A 15,769-nucleotide genomic window follows, 5' to 3' on the forward strand; every position below is an offset into this window, starting at 1 on the left:
ACTTTAACACTCTGACCGTCATGGCGGTACAAACAAACAGCGTGGCGGTCACTGCCAACAGACAGGCGGGAGACAATGTACCGCCCACACTATTATGACAGATCAATCCGCCACCTTTTCCGGGGCGGATTCACCGCGGATAAAAACACGGCAGAAACAGGAATCCCGAAGGGAAAACGCTCACTTCTACACACCCCATGAGGGACGAGGACGCCATGGATCCAGAACTCCAAATTCTCCCTGCAATAGTCTTCCTGCTCCTCTACCAGGAGCACGAACGCCAGCGGCGAAGAACACGGTGAGTACTGCACCTATGACACAGTGGAGGGGTGAGGGAAAAAACAGGGACATAAACATGCTACACCCCCACCCTCACCCACTACAACACACACACTAATGCATATCAATACATCACAGTTACACCCCTCAAACCCCCCGAAGAATGCAGAGACAATAGAAAATTAGTGTAACCATTGTGATATATTAAAAGCAAGTAGGCAGAAATATATATATATACACCATGTACAACATATATACCAAGCATAGTTGTCCAGGTAGTGCTCTAAGAAAGTCCGTGGAACACTGGGACCACACAGTAAGGGCGAGGCCCACACAAGATCTCCGACCATGACGGAAAGAACACTGCAGGGGCATCAGAGAGCAACTAAACAGGCACCTCAGGGGGAGGGAAAGGGGGGGCACCTCAGCCGCTTGAGTGCACGACGCCAAATACATGATGGGGCCACATGCCCACTGTTCAATCCTGGGGAGTGCAAAGCCACAGTCTCACAAGTCTCTACAGTGGGTGGGTTGCCCACTGTTCAATCCTGGGGAGTGCAAAGCCACAGTCTCTCAAGTCTCTACTGGTGGTGGGTTGCCCACTGCCATATCCTGGGGAGTGCAAAGCCACAGTCTCTCAAGTGGATTACAGTCTCCACTGGTTCTGGAGGGGGCATGCTGCCCAGAGTGCTTCATCCTGCTAAGGACAGAGGTTGTGGATGACAGTCTCCACTGGTTCTGGAGTGGGCATGGTGCCCAGAGTGCTTCATCCTGCTAAGGACAGAGGTAGTGGATGACAGTCTCCACTGGTTCTGGAGGGGGCTTTGTGCCCAGAGTGCTTCATCCTGCTAAGGACAGAGGTAGTGGATGACAGTCTCCACTGGTTCTGGAGGGGGCATGGTGCCCAGAGTGCATCATTCACCCCGTGACGGACTCAGTTGCATCAGTGCCCTTTCCGCTCATGGGTCAGCATTGCTTGAGACAGCGGTGCCCTGTTCAGCGGTGCTTGAGACGGCGGTGCCCTGTGCAGCGTTGCTTGAGATGGCAGTGCCCTGTTCAGCGGTGCCCTGTTCAGCGGTGCTTGAGACGGCGGTGCCCTGTTCAGCGGTGCTTGAGATGTCGGTGCCCTGTTCAGCAGTGCTTGAGACGACGGTGCCCTGTTCAGCGGTGCTTGAGACGGCGGTCTCCATTGCAGGGACTCAGCTGCTGGCGGTCCTTCATGGCCCAGCGGGGCTTTTGCTGGCGGTCCTTCATGGCCCAGCGGGGCTTTTGCTAGTGGTCCTTCATGGCCCAGCGGGGCTTGTGCTGGTGGTCCTTCATGGCCCAGCGGGCTTGTGCTGGCGGTGGCCTCCTGGGCAGGTGAGCTTGTGCTGGCGGGCCTGTCCTGGGCAGCTGGGCTTGTGCTGGCAGTCCTGTCCTGGGCAGCTGGGCTTGTGCTGGCGGTCCTGTCCTGGGCAGCTGGGCTTGTGCTGGCGGGCCTGTCCTGGGCAGCTGGGCTTGTGCTGGCGGGCCCCTCCTGGGCAGGTGGGCTTCTGCTGGCGGTCCTGTCCTGGGCAGCTGGGCTTGTGCTGGCAGGCCCCTCCTGGGCAGGTGGGCTTGTGCTGGTGGTCCTGTCCTGGACAGCTGGTCTTGTGCTGGCGGGCCTGTCCTGGGCAGCTGGGCTTGTGCTGGAGAGCCCCTCCTGGGCAGGTGGGCTTGTGCTGGCGGTCTTGTCCTGGGCAGCTGGGCTTGTGCTGGCGGGCCTGTCCTGGGCAGCTGGGCTTGTGCTGGCGGGCCTGTCCTGGGCAGCTGGGCTTGTGCTGGAGGAGGCCTCCTGGGCAGCGGGGATGATGGCGGTCTTCTCCGCCGTGCTGCTCCTCCCAGACTTGCCGGGTTTCTTGTGGCCCTTCCCCATCTTGGAAGGTGTCACAGCTGACTCCACACTCCCACCGGGACCCCTGGGAGCGGCTTTGGTGGCTGGAGTCTTACCCCTCTCCCACGGGCACTGGCCAAATTCTGATGCTTCACAGGTGGGGGGCTGTCTGTGCTGTGGCTCCGTGCCACACTGGCTGCCCTGGTGGGCGGTGCACTCCAGATTCCGGTGACTACAGGCACCACTGGTCCCGGAGATGTTGTGGCTGAGGTGCTAGTTCGGGACCTATGAGACAGACGGGGTGGGGGAGGTGTGGGAAAGAGGTCAAGGTTGGACAGGAAAAGTTTTTTGGACACACTGGGACGGGTAGCTGGAGGGGGTTTGGGAGTGGAGGAAGAGGTGGTGGTTGTAGGAGGTGTACGTTTGCTGACTTTGGGTGAAGGTGCATGCGCTGGAGGCTGTCATGAGGTGGATGGCTGTTGGGTGGGTGTGTGCCTGCGTTTGTGTATCTTGGGAGGGGGCATCACAGACACACTGGGAGAGGACACAGGGGACGTGTGAATGGTAGTGGGGGTGGTGACTGCACGTGGGCGGGGTGTGGTGGTGGGTGTGCTGGAGAGGGACGTAGTGGCTGTAGAGGTAGTGCATGCAGGTGTGAGTGTAGGCGAGACTGGGAGGGAGGAGGGAGACGAGGAGGAGGGGGATACAGTGGAGGCAGTGGATGTTGGTGTGTCTGCATGTGTGTGATGCTTGCGTGAGTGCCTGTGGGATGTGTGGTGCTTATGTTTGCCTGAGCTTCCCTTGTGTGTTGAGGTGTGTGCATGCTGGTCTGTAGGTGTGCTTGGGATAGGCTGAGGTAGAGGGGATTGGGTCGGGTGGAGGAAATTGGCGGGGGGAGGCTAGACACAGGGACAATGGCTGCCATCAGTGCTGAGGCCAGAGTCTGAAAAGCTCGCTGAAGGGCCGCCTGACCAGAATGAATGCCCTCCAGGAATGCATTTGTCTGTTGCAACTGCAGTTCTACACCCTGGATGGCATTCAAAATGGTAGACTGCCCAACAGTGAGGGACCTGAGGAGGTCAATGGCCTCCTCACTGAGGGCAGCAGTGGTGACTGGGGCAGGGCCTGAGGTGCCTGGGGCGAAGGTGATGCCCACCCTACCGGGTGAGCGGGCACGGGGCGAAGGCTGAGGGGCTGCTGGGAGGACGGTGCTGGAAGGGGGGTGGCGTCTGTACCTGTAGATGGGGGTGGCACAGATGTTGCCGCCACCACAAGGGAGCTCCCATCAGAGGACGAGTCCGTGTCACTGGTCTCAGCTCCTGTCCCCGCCGTGGAGCTCCGCTCGCACTGGTGAAGTCCGAGTCCGTAGTGTGGCACTCCATGGCCATGTAAGATGCAGCCCCCTGGTGCTCCGGTGCCACTGCTCCTCCGCCTGATGATGCTAATGCACACAAGAACAGGGAGACCACAAAAAGGGGGGGGACGACAGAAGAAAGACATGTTGAGTGCATGCATTACCACTACCGTTGGCGGACACAACAGACACAGAAGACCCCTGCACTACGCCGCGCTCTTGGGCTCCACTGTTCAATTCCTGGGAAATGGCCTACAAGGCTATGGATGACATCTGCGCACATAGATGACACAGGAGCCTGAGTAGGTGTACTTGGCACTCTACAGAGGTGGGGTGGGGTGCCACATGGCCTGCCTTACGGAGGGGCCTTGCCTACGGAACTCGCCCTGGCCTAGGGAAACCCACACCCCAGCTCCCCCACCCAGACACCTCCACTGCGCGCAAAGTCAGCAGAATGAGAGTGTACTCACCCCCTTGTGGCTGCTGTGATGCCCTCAAGCGCCCATCCAGCTCCGGGTAGGCCACCGCCAGGATCCTGAACATGAGGGGGGTCATGGTGCGATGGGCACCCCTCCCACGTTGGGAGGCCATCCCCAGCTGAGCCTCCACCGTCTTCGTGCTCCAGCGGCGAATGTCCTCCCATCTTTTCCGACACTGGGTGCTCCGTCTGTGGTAGACCCCCAGGGTCCGGACGTCCTTGGCGATGGCAAGCCAAATATCTTTTTTCTGGTTGGCGCTGACCTACATGAAATGTACAGGGGGAAGAGTAAGTAATTACCAACTGCACCGTCAAACTGATTGGCCCCCATCCCTACCCTTGCCATGTGGCACATGCATTCACCGTCTTTCATGCACGCAGCACTCTCCCCCTTCCTTCTTACATCCAGCCCTCTCCACACAGGCATAGCCCATACAACATGCTCCCTGTGTACTTATCTGTTTGTCTGGAGGACCGTAGAGTAGCGTGTACTGGGGGAGGACCCCATCCATGAGTTTCTCCAACTCCTCCGATGTGAAGGCAGGGGCCCTTTCCCCAGACACTCGAGCCATTGTCTCTTCCAGTCCGAGGTCACAGCAGCGCTTGCAGTGTAGGTCCTCTCCTGTCGAAGATCAGGTATCGAGTGATTGAACAGATAGAAAATGGTGGTCACGTCTGCGGCGGTGCGTACCGTCACCGCCGGCGTACATCGTCATTGGCTCCTGGGACCCATAGGGTCAAATGTTAACCAATGCAGCATTGCGCTGCGGTCTTCGACCGCCTACCGTGACTGTGTACAACGCCAGCGCAGTTACCTCACATCCCATTGTCCTACTTTAGAGGTCAGGCAGCCGCCATTTCAGAGGCCCACATGGCTTCATTTTCAACTGCGTCACACATACCTAGGCCTAGACTCAACACACATACAGGCCACCTTTTGTGTATGAATGGTGTTCTGTGTAAACTGTGGGTACGTACCTCTGAGTTGTTTGATTCTGTGCTTGCTGTTGTCCTTCATAGGCACCCTCCGCTGGGACATGTGAGGAGATTGCAGCATCCTCCGGTGTACCGACCCTTGGTGGACCTGTTGACAATGGAGGAGCGACATGTGATTATCACATACAGGCTTGACCGTGCCACAATCCAGGAACTGTGTACCCAATTGGAGCCAGACCTGATGTCAGCTATCTGCTATCCCACAGGAATCCCCCCTCAAGTGCAGGTGCTGTCAGTGCTCCATTTCCTTGCAAGTGGGTCTTTTCAAACAACAGTGGCCATTGCATCTGGGATGTCCCAGCCTATGTTTTCCAACGTATTGTCCAGAGTGTTGTCTGCCCTTCTGAAACACATGCGGAGCTACATCGTTTTTCCTCAGGTGGAGGATTTGCCTACAGTGAAAGGTGATTTCTATGCCCTGGGACACATCCCCAACATCATAGATGCCATTGATGGGACCCATGTGGCTTTGGTCCCCCCCCCCCACAGGAGTGAACAGGTGTACAGAAACCGGAAGAGTTATCATTCGATGAATGTACAGATGGTATGTTTGGCAGACCAGTACATCTCCCATGTGAATGCCATGTTCCCTGGCTCAGTGCATGACGCCTACATCCTGCGGAATAGCAGCATCCCTTATGTGATGGGTCAACTCCAGAGGCACCGTGTGTGGCTATTAGGTGAGCACCTGGGAGCAAGATAGTGGGAATGGTTGTCTGGGTCTGGGGATATACCTCCAGGTTAGTGCGTGTCTAACAGTTGTCCCTCGCCATTTGCAGGTGACTCTGGTTACCCCAATCTGTCATTGCTACTGACCCCAGTGAGGAATCCCAGGACAAGGGCAGAGGAACGCTACAATGAGGCCCATGGGCAAACTAGGAGGGTGATCGAGCGGACCTTCGGCCTCCTGAAGGCCAGGTTCCGGTGCCTCCATATGACAGGTGGATCCCTATTCTACTCACCAAAGAAGGTGTGCCAGATCATCGTGGCCTGCTGTATGCTTCACAACTTGGCTTTGCGACGACAGGTGCCTTTTTTGCAGGAGGATGGTCCAGATGGCGGTGTTGTGGCAGCTGTGGAGCCTGTGGACAGTGAAGATCAGGAAGCAGAGGAAGAAGACATGAACAACAGGGACTCAGTGATCCAGCAATATTTCCAGTGAGACACAGGTAAGAGTACAGACCTGCCTACTACATGTACTTTAACACTACTACCTCTCTTCTGTCTGTCATTTTCACCCAGTGTATGGTCACTGAGTTGTCACTTTCCCTTACGATTTCACAGATGTGGGTCCCACTGTGTGACATCTGCTTAGTTCATCATGGACTAGAGCTGTGTGACATAGGTATGTTGACATTACAATTGAAAGAGCATTTTGTCACTGTAATTGCTAATACACTATTTCGAAATCACAGACAGACTCCAGATTTTGTGTGTGCTTTAAGTGTGTTTATTTAAGTGCTCAATATTGGAGGGGGTAGTGAAATGGTGAGGGGTGATGGCAGAGGAATGTCCATGGCAGAGTCCAGTCTATTTGTGTCACAGGTGCATTACCCATATGGGCATAGGAAGAGGAGCTGGGGCAGCTGGACAGGGTGACAAAGTGGGACAGTAGGATGACAATCAGGGTGGTCTCATTTCTTGGCGGGAGTCTTGGCATTGTGCTCTGTCTTGTTCCTGGACCTCAGGGACCGTTTGCGAGTGGTTCTCCCTCTGCAGGGGGTGGGGTGCTGGTGTGGTGGTCCTGTGGCGGGGCTTCCTGTACTCTAGCGCCGGCGGAGGCAGTGGGCAGTTCATTGTCCAGGCTAGTGTCAGGGGCCCCTTGTAGTGCCACAGTGTCCCTCCTGGTGTTCACAAGTTCCTTCAGCACCCCTACGATGGTGCCCAGGGTGGAGCTGATGTTTCTGAGTTCCTCCCTGAAGCCCAAATACTGTTCCTCCTGCAGGCGCTGGGTCTCCTGAAACTTGGCCAGTACCGTTGCCATCGTCTCCTGGGAGTGGTGGTATGCTCCCATGATGGAGAAGAGGGCCTTGTGGAGAGTGGGTTCCCTTGGCTTGCTGCCCCCTGTCGCACAGCAGCCCTCCCAGTTTCCCTGTGTTCCTGGGCCTCCGTCCCGTGGACCGTGTGCCCACTGCCACTGCCCCCAGGTCCCTGTTGTTGTTGGGGTGGTGGGTTAGCCTGGGTTCCCTGTAGTGGTGGACACACAGCTGATTGACGTGTCCTGGGGACGGAGGTATGGGCTCGCTGGGTGGGTGCTGTGCTGGTGTTTCCAGAGGGGGGAAGGTCTGTGGTGGCCTGTGACTGGGTGAGGGGAACCGACTGTCCCGAGGTCCCCGATGGGCCTGGCTGGTCATCTAGATCCAGTTGAACAGAGCTGTTGTCATCACTGTGGGCCTCTTCTGTTGGTGGTGTGGACATGTGTGGACCCTCCTGTCCGGTGACGTTGGGTAGGGGTCCTGCAGGGGTATAAAAGATGGCTATTACATCTGTGTGTGGCATGGTGTGCAATGGGTGGGTGACCGTGTACCCCAGTGCTTGCATTCCTGTGTGGGACCTTGTGTGATGATGGTTTAGGGGGGTGTATGGGTATGTGCAGTGGACATGCTTTAGTGATGGGTGTCCATGCTTTGTTGTTGCATGCAGGGCTTGGTGTTGGGATGGGTAGTTTGTGATGTTGGGATATATGTGAGGAGTTGGTGTGCTGGGGGTGAGGGTGAGGGTGGGGGTATGTGATGGCATGCAGGTAGGGTGGGGGATGTAATAGTTAAGATTTGTCTTACCAGAGTCCATTCCTCCACCTACTCCTGCAAGGCCCTCAGGATGCAGAATCACCAAGACATGCTCCTCCCATGTTGTCAGTTGTGGGTGAGGAGGTGGGGGTCCACCGCCAGTCCGCTGAACCGCCAGGTGGTGTCTTGAGACCACGGAACGCACTTTCCCGCGTAGGTCGTTCCACCTCTTCCTGATGTCCTCCCGATTTCTTGGGTGAGGTCCCACTGCGTTGACCATGTCCACTATTCTTCGCCATAGCTCCATTTTCCTTGCAATTGAGGTGTTCTGCACCTCTGCTCCGAATAGCTGTGGCTCTACCCGGACGATTTCCTCCACCATGACCCTGAGCTCTTCCTCCGAGAACCTGGGGTGTCTTTGCCGTGCCATGGGGTGGTGTAGGTGATGTGTGGGGTGGAGTGTGTGGTGATAAGCGTGCTGATATGTAGTGGTGTGTTGTGTGAGGTGCGTGGAAGTTCTGTGGGTGATGGTGTTGTGTGCCTGTGGATGCTGTTGTTCTTGCTGGTGCTGTCTCTCTCTGGCCTTCTTTCGGAATTTTTTGTCATAGGGGTTTGTGGGTGATGTGGGTGTGTGTTTTATATTGTATTGGGTGTGTGGGAGCGGTGTGTGCATGTGTATCAGGTGTGTGTATTTCGAATTGTCCAATGTGGCTGTGTTTTGTAAAAGTGTGTGTATTTTGAGCGCGGCGGTCACAAATCAACTCGCAGTTACCATCCACTTGAAGTGGATGGTAACTCATTCCCAAACGGGAAGGGGTCCCCATGGGACCCCTTCCCCTTTGTGAATGCAAACAAAATTATTTTTTCAGAGCAGGCAGTGGTCCTATGGACCACTGCCTACTCTGAAAAAAAACTAAACAAAAAGTTTTCGGTATTTTTTCTATTTGCAGCTCGTTTTCCTTTAAGGAAAACGGGCTGCAAAAAGAAAAAAAAAAACTGCTTTATTAAGAAAGCAGTCACGGACATGGTGGTCTGCTGTCTCCAGCAGGCCACCATCCCGGTGAGTGCCTAGACTCGCTATGGGGTAGCGAGTCGCAGAAGGTGTCTGAGACACCTTTCTGCATAACATTTTGCGAGGTGCAAATTGCGAGTCGCTGGGACTCGCAATTTGCACCTCGCAAAATGTTTTCTTCCAACATCTGGCCCTAAATCAATTATTTTAGGTACAACTTCTAAACTGATCTACACAAATGTCTCTTAAAAATGATTCTCTTATTATTATAACTGGTACAATAGTACTGATAGATAGAAAGAAAATTTGTATTTTGGAGACCTTTTTGAAGACATCACCAGTGGTAGGCCAAACGATGTCTAAAACTCAGACAATCAATGCAAATGAACTTCCATACATTACTTTTTTCCAGAAATAGTACTTAGAAGTATGGTTGAAGAAACAAAAGGTGAAAATTTTGTAGTTTGAATGGCAGTTTTTGTATTAATTTAAGGTTGCTGTGATTGCAGTGTGTCCATTGCGTTTCACGCTTTAATTAGACAGTGTAGTGCCCAGATGTTATATTATCTTCTTCATGGCAGATAAAAGGATTCTTCAATTTTGGAGCACTTTTTAAATACACCAACCCTGGATAGACCTAATGATGTCTAAAACACTGACAATCTACATAAAAGAAACATTGTACATTAGTTTTTTTTTCAGAAATACTCCTTAAAATTTTGGTTGTAGAACCAACATGTAACAATGTTGTAGCTTCAAAGACAAGCTTTGTTTGAATATAAGGCTGCTGTCATTGCATTCCATTCAACCAGTTAATCCCTTAAAAACACAGTGTAGTGTCCAGCTGTTATATTAACTACTTCAAGAAAGAAAACTGCTATAGTAATATACGTTTCACCAGAAATATATATTTGTTCAGGTTTGAAGTTTGCAGTTTTCGTTTCCAATTTAGATCCATCTGCTGTGCCTCATGTAACATCAGTCTAAGGTATTTTCCTCTTCTTTTTAGGTACATGTCAGATGACGGTTCTGATCATCGTGTCTGCCCTGTTTTTTTCTTTTTTCTTTTTGTCCACCAGTTTTTTGACCTTTTAGTGTGAGGGAGCCTCCTAGTCAGGGACTCCCCCACAGTAAGCTCATAGTAATATGGACTGCGCGTGTGACCCCGATGCTGCCTTGCTAAAGAAAAAGCTAAAGCAAGGCTGCTATGACGCAGCAAGAGTAGGAGGCTCGGGGCGGGCTTCATGGGATCTTGTGTGCACACGTGTGTGCACCCATGTAAGGGCTGTGTGGGGGGTTCTGAGCGCTGGCGGTCTTCTGTCGACCGTCAGTGCCAATCATCGTAATGAGGGCCTAAGTGTTTTTCAACCTTCTGTCATTGGTTTATACTTGGGCTACATCTGGGTAATATTTCTGCTACATTTGGGCTGTTTTGCCTCTGGTGGCCATCTTGGGAGACTTATTTGTTATGAAGCTCCCTATTTTCCTCATGTATTAGAGTATCTTTAGTAGAAAATGCTTTCTGTTTTCCACTTCAATTCCATCAATATGTTATTCAGATGTGCCACACTTTTGGCATAAATTCCGAATGCTATCACTCTAGCGGCTCCTTAGAACACTGTAGTAGAGGGAGTTAACTGAAGGTCTGCTGCTGTTTTTGAAAGTGCATGTTTCAGTCTGCATGCAGAATGCTTTAATGAAAAAGAAGAGCGAGAGCTCACTTAAAAAGTGTCCTAAATTTTCTTTCTACAGCACTAACCATAATTCTTATGACAAAATGAACCGTCTCATGTTGTGCCTCTCTAAACTAAGGGGCGGATTTAAGAGCCCTTACCACCTCCTTGCACAACATAAGCGTAATTATTTTACGCTAATGTGGCCCAACAATCCAAAGTCACCGCACCAAATTTGCCAAGTGGCGCTCTGCATGCATTAACCCACTTTGTAACCCTTTGTGCTACATTATGCCTCAACCATCAAAAATGTTTGCAAAGGGGGCGTTCCCCCATTAGGGAGGCCAAAAAAATGGCGCAGAGAAATCTAAGAGATTTCCTTGCATCATTGTTTTGACATTTTTAATGCCTGCTCAGAGCAGGCATTACAATTAGGCACACCATTATTTACAATGGCCCTCAATGGGCTTTGAGGGTTAGAGTCAAAAATGTTTACTCTAATCCTGAAAAGCTCCAAACTAGCGTTCTCTAACTACCGCCATGGTGCACTGTAAAAATCACCTTAGAACACACCACAATTCCTAAAATTAGTTTGGTACCATCAAAAAATAATTACATTGTAACTAAAATCTGTTATCACCCTTTATACATTCTCCTTTTTGTGACCCTCCATACCTGCCATTCACTGTAATGCATTTCAATAGGGACCTTGCCTGAGAGTCCTGTAAGTGCAGCCACAGCATGGTGTCCATGTTTTGACCAGACAATAAAGGAAGGGGTTCCATTTTAGCCCCCATATATGATTTTTGGGTTCTGGGTGTGCTCATTCTGCCCACTGACATATTTTTTGTTATTGATTTTCAGGACACAGGGACCAATGGCATGAGTCTTGATATGGCTGCCAAAACATATTGTTCAGGTCGTCACCAACCAATCAGGATTGAATTGTCTCCTTTAAATTGGCCAATCAGAGCATACCTGAAAATCAAGGGCCTGATTTATGAAAAGTTGGTGCCGCCTTTATGTCATTTTCTGACTCAAAAGCGGCACAAACTCACAAAATATAATTCGATTTTGTAAGTTTGTGTGCTTTTCACATATTACATCACTCATGACATGGTCTTTGACATCACTGATGACATCTCAAATGACATCTCTGATGACTTCACTGATTACCGTCCAGTCAGTGTAAGCTTGTAAAAAAAGTTTAAAAGAGTTAAAGAAAGATACTAAGCTATTGTAATTAGTTACATTAGCATTCTTTCATTAATACTGATCAGTGATACCATGTGTATGTCATCTGAGTGGATGTGTGAGTGTCTAAGGTTTTTTTATAATCAATTTTCTAAATATAATGTCCCTGTTACCTTTGGCTTTTTAAGTGTTTTTCTATGTTTTTTTTACATTTTATCTCCTAACTATAACGGCCTTGTAACCTTTACTTTTTTAGTGAGGTCCCACAGTTTTTATATTGTAAATCCTTATTATAATGTCCCTATATTAGTTAATGCACTGCAGATGTCTCTATCTATAATCAGAGCACCACAGAATTGAATCCTGGCCAGAGCAGTCAAGAAGAGTGACACACTTAGTTTGCCTTGGCCATCTGCAACATGTTAAAATACTTAGGGCCTGATTTATGAAAAGTTAGTGCCACCTTTACTAAATCAGGCCCTTAGATCTTTGCACAAGTAAGTGCTTCTTTCTTTTGTGGAGATGTGATCATATTTGCATGCATTGAGAATGTGTCTCAAAAATAGATGGGAAATGTGCTTGTAAATACATTTTAGTAAGCTGTTCATTACCCTGGGAAATATGGGGGAAGATAATCCATACCACTAATGTGTGTCAGGAGGGGGCTCTAGGCCACTTTACAATCTTGTAGTATCAGTAGATGAGATATTGTGCTCAAAAGTGCAAGGATACACACTCAAGCTTATTTACTATTTTAATTACTGTATTTTTAAACTTTTTTCAGTATTTCCAAATTTGTCGCTAAAAATCAGACCCTTCATGTTTTTTTCTAGTTGCCATTTTCATTATGAAATTACAAATGTTTAAAAACTTTTAAAAAACTGTTCCAAAAAATAAGTGGCTGAGTAAGTGACTGGGTGTGTAAGTGACAGTATGGATGAGTGAGTGGGTGTGTGAGTTGCTGTTTCAGTGATTGAGTGGCAGAGTGAGTTGCCATATGAGAGAGTGACTGGGTGACTGGGTGTATCAGTGAATGACTGGAGGCATGAGCAGCTGTATGAGTGAGATTCTGGTTGAGTGAGCGCCTGTATGAGTGAGTGACTGGGTGTGTGGGTGGCTGTATGGGTGAGTGGCTGGAAATGTGAGTGGATGTATAGGTGAGTGACTGGGAGTGTGACTGTCTGTATTAGTGATTGAGGTTCTCTTTGAGTCGCTGTATGAGTGAGTGACTAGCTGTGTGAATGGATGTATAAATTAGTGACGGGTGTGATGAACTGTATGAGTGCGATTCTGGGTGTGTGAGTGGCTGTATGGCTGACTGAGTGTGTGAGCGAGTGGGTGAGTAGCTGCATGAGTGAGTGACTGGGAGTGTGAGTGGCTGTTTGTGTGAGTGACAGGGAGTGTGAGTGGCTGTATGATTGAGGGGCTGTGTGAGTGACTGGGGGCATGTGCAGCTGTATGAGTGAGATTCTAGGTGGGTGAGTGGCTGCATGTGTGACTGAGTGGCTCTCTTAGTGGCTTTATGAGTGAGTGAGTGGGTGGGTCACTAAAGCCCAGCTCACCGCCAGCCTCAATGCACCACCCCCCCCAAGCTGACGACGACGCCAACACAGCCACACACAACCTCCACATATGGATCACTGACTGCGCCAACACTCTTTCCCCCCTTAAGTCGCCCCACCACAAAAGCACAAGAAAGCAAACTGGTTCACCCCAGGACTCAAATAATCAAAACAGGTCTGCAGACGTCTGGAGAGGAAGTGGCACACCGACAAGACCCCTGCAAATCATGAAAACCTCAAAAACGCCATCAAACATCACCACCAGCTCTTTACGACCACCAAGAGACTCACCCAGCAACAACGCATCAATAAAAATGCCCACAACAGCAAGGACATTTTTTCCGTCATCAAGAGTTCACCAACCCCAACTCCAACTCCACCGACATCCCCCCATCACAAGAACTCTGCAAAAACCTTGCCAACTACTTCCATTGCAAGATCGCAGACATTTACGATAGCTTCACCACCCAGGCCCCCCGACTCTCACCACCAGCCCGTCAACCGAAGCATCACCTCCCCCCCACCCTCCTCTACTGGAACATCATCACCGACACAGAGACCCGCAACATCATGGCAACCATCCACTAAGGAGCTTCCACCGACCCCTGCCCTCACCACATCTTCAACAGAGCCAGCAACATCATCGCACCCAAACTCAGGCATACCATATACCGCCCCTGCGAATCTGCCACCTTCCCAGAGAGTTGGAAACTCTCCGAGATCGAATCTCTACTGAAGAAACCCACTGCCGACCCGACAGACCTAAAGAACTACCAGCCAATCTCCCTGTTCCCCTTTCTGGCCAAAGTAATTGAGCAGGAAGTCAACAAACAACCCTCCGCTTTCCTGGAAACCAACAACATCATGGACCCATCTCAGTCAGGATTCAGAAGCAACCATAGCACGAGACCACCTTCCTCGCCGCCACAGATGACATCAGCACCCTCCTTGACCGAGGCGAAACCGACGCCCTCATCCTCCTGGATCTGTCTGCCGCCTTCGACACAGTCTCTCACAACACACTAAACACCCACCTCCACGAAGCAGGCATCCGAGACTCAGCACTGCGATGGCTGTCCTCGTTCCTCACCGGCAGAACACAGAGGGTCTGACTCCCCCACTTTCTCTCGGAAGCCACCTAGATCAACCGCGGCATCCTCCAAGGATCCTTGCTGAGTCCCACCCTCTTCAACCTGTACATGACCCCACTAGCCACCATCGTCAGAAGCCACGCACTCAACATCGTCTCCTACGCTGACGACACCCCACTGATAGTCTCCCTCACCAACAACCCGACCACCGCCAAAAACAATTTCTAAGGAGAAATTAAAGCAGTCTCCGCCTGGATGAAAGATAGTTTCTCAAACAGAACTCAGACAAAACAGAAGTCCTCATCCTCGGCTCTACACCCTCTGTGTGGAACGACTCCCGGTGGCCCTCCTCACTCGGAAACAACCCCACCCCCACCGACCACGGCCGCAACCTCTGCATCATCTTAGACTCATCGCTCTCAATGGACAGACAGGTGAGCGCTGTCTCATCGGTCTGCCTCCACACCCTGCTCATGCTGCGAAAAATCTACAAATGGATCCCCACCGAAACCAGAAGGACAGTCACCCAGGCCGTTGTCAGCAGCGGACTCGACTGCCGCAATGCTCTCTATGCCGGAACAACCACCAAGACCCGGAGAAGAGTACAACGCATCCAAAACGCCTCTGCCCAGCTCATCAAGAACATTCCACGACTCAGCCACACCTCCAACTTCCTAAAAGACCTGCAATGGTTGCCTATCAACAAGAGAGTCACCTTTAAGCTCCTTATGCACACCTACAAGGCCCTACACAACGCCGGACCAGCCTACCTCAATCACAGACTCTCCTTCTACACTCCAGCCAGACAACTCCGCTCCACCCACTAGGCCCTCGCCAAGGTCCCCCACATACCGAAAACCACAGCAGGAGGAAGATCCTTCTCCCACATTGCCACTAAGAGCTAGAACACCCTCCCCATCCACCCCAGGCAATCCCTCACCCTGTCCCAGTTCAGGAAGTATCTCAAGACCTGGCTCTTCAACTGATCCTTCCTCCTCCCCTTCCCTACCCCAGTGCCTTGAGACCCTCACAGGTGATTAGCCACACTATACAAATCCCCTGATTGATTGTTTGATTGATTGTGAGTGGCTGTATGTGTGAGTGACTGGGAGTGTGAGTGGCTACATGAGTGAGTGACTGGGTATGTGATTTGCTGTATGAGTGAGTGACTGGGAGTGTGAGTAGCTGTATGAGTAAGTGACTATTCAAGTGGCTGTATGGGTGACCGACTTGGAGCACAAGCAGCTGTTTGAGTGAAATTCTAGGTGTGTGAATGACTGTATGGGTAAGTGAGTGGCTGTGTTAGTGGCTGTATGAGTGATTGATGGGTGGTTGAGTGGCTGTATGGGTGAGTGATTGGGGGTATGAGCGGCTGTATGAGTGAGATACTAGATTTGTGACTGCTGCATGGGTAAGTGTCCTAGAGTCTGAGTGGCTTTATGGGAGAGTGAGTGGCTGTATAAGTGATCCAGTGCCTCTGTGAGTGACTGTATGAGTGAGTGATTTTATGCTTTAGAGTAACAGTGTATGCATGAGTTTTGGTCTGGGT

The sequence above is a fragment of the Pleurodeles waltl genome, chromosome 10, assembly GCF_031143425.1.
Source record: "Pleurodeles waltl isolate 20211129_DDA chromosome 10, aPleWal1.hap1.20221129, whole genome shotgun sequence".
Taxonomy (NCBI): Eukaryota; Metazoa; Chordata; class Amphibia; order Caudata; family Salamandridae; genus Pleurodeles; species Pleurodeles waltl.